A 1,033-nucleotide genomic window follows, 5' to 3' on the forward strand; every position below is an offset into this window, starting at 1 on the left:
AATGCATTGATCATCATATTGCTAATGCACGTTTCTGAGGTTGCAAGAAAAAGCTATCAGAAATAAAATAATCTTTAAGAAAAATGTTTTGCACAAACTTAAAAACAGCCACTTTTGTCATAGTTTTGAATGGAAAATGCAACAATTTACTTGTAAAAGTGATATAAATGAGAGGAAATGTATTAACCTGTTCTTAGCTTTTCTCCTTAAATGCATGTGTAGTTAAAGGATCACTTGTCTGTTGGAAGTATTTTACCTATGCAATCTTTTATAATATTTTAGGGTCATTCCATGTCATTTCAACACATTTTCAGGATTTTTTTTAACCAATTGTTCCTTAATAATTCAATTGGCATACTCTACATCAGTGGTTCCCAAACGTTTTTGTGGTCCTTATTTCTTTTCATTTCCAGCTTCCAATATCTCATGAACTGCAGCACAGAAGAAACTGGAAAAAAACTGGAAAAAAGTTTGTCTGGGTTTGGGGCTCCAACATGTTTGGGCCTTTAGTAAACAAAGTTGCATATGCCTCAGCTTTGAGCTATGTACAGTACATACCCCCCCTCCTTTGTTGAAGTAGAATTAACAGGGCTTATGGAATGATTTGACGTTAATGCGGCCAACCACAGTTCCTAATCTTCTGTGATATGCTGTGCAATGTGGTCTGATCACTGCTCTAACAAATATAATAACTTCTACTGGCTCCTGGTTATAACCTATAGAAGTATAGTTGTATTATGGCACACTGTGCATCCCATTAGCTGAAGAAAGTGGAAGTGGCTTCTCAACCTTCACAAAGTATCCATCTTAAAAACAAATTCAGCAACACTTCACACTTTACAACGAGCAAAGATTATTTCCCCTGACTTAAACATGAGTTAGGAAAGGTGGGTGTAAGAAAAAAATGCAGGACAGAAGCAGCCGACAGGGTTCAGGGCCCACAATTTAATTTCCGCTCTGCACCCTGAGATAAGTCAAGCCTAATGAGCTGACAAGGAGAGATGGAGGGAGCAGAGGAGCTATGAGAGCTGAG

Source organism: Gouania willdenowi, chromosome 6, assembly GCF_900634775.1.
Source record: "Gouania willdenowi chromosome 6, fGouWil2.1, whole genome shotgun sequence".
Lineage (NCBI taxonomy): Eukaryota > Metazoa > Chordata > Actinopteri > Blenniiformes > Gobiesocidae > Gouania > Gouania willdenowi.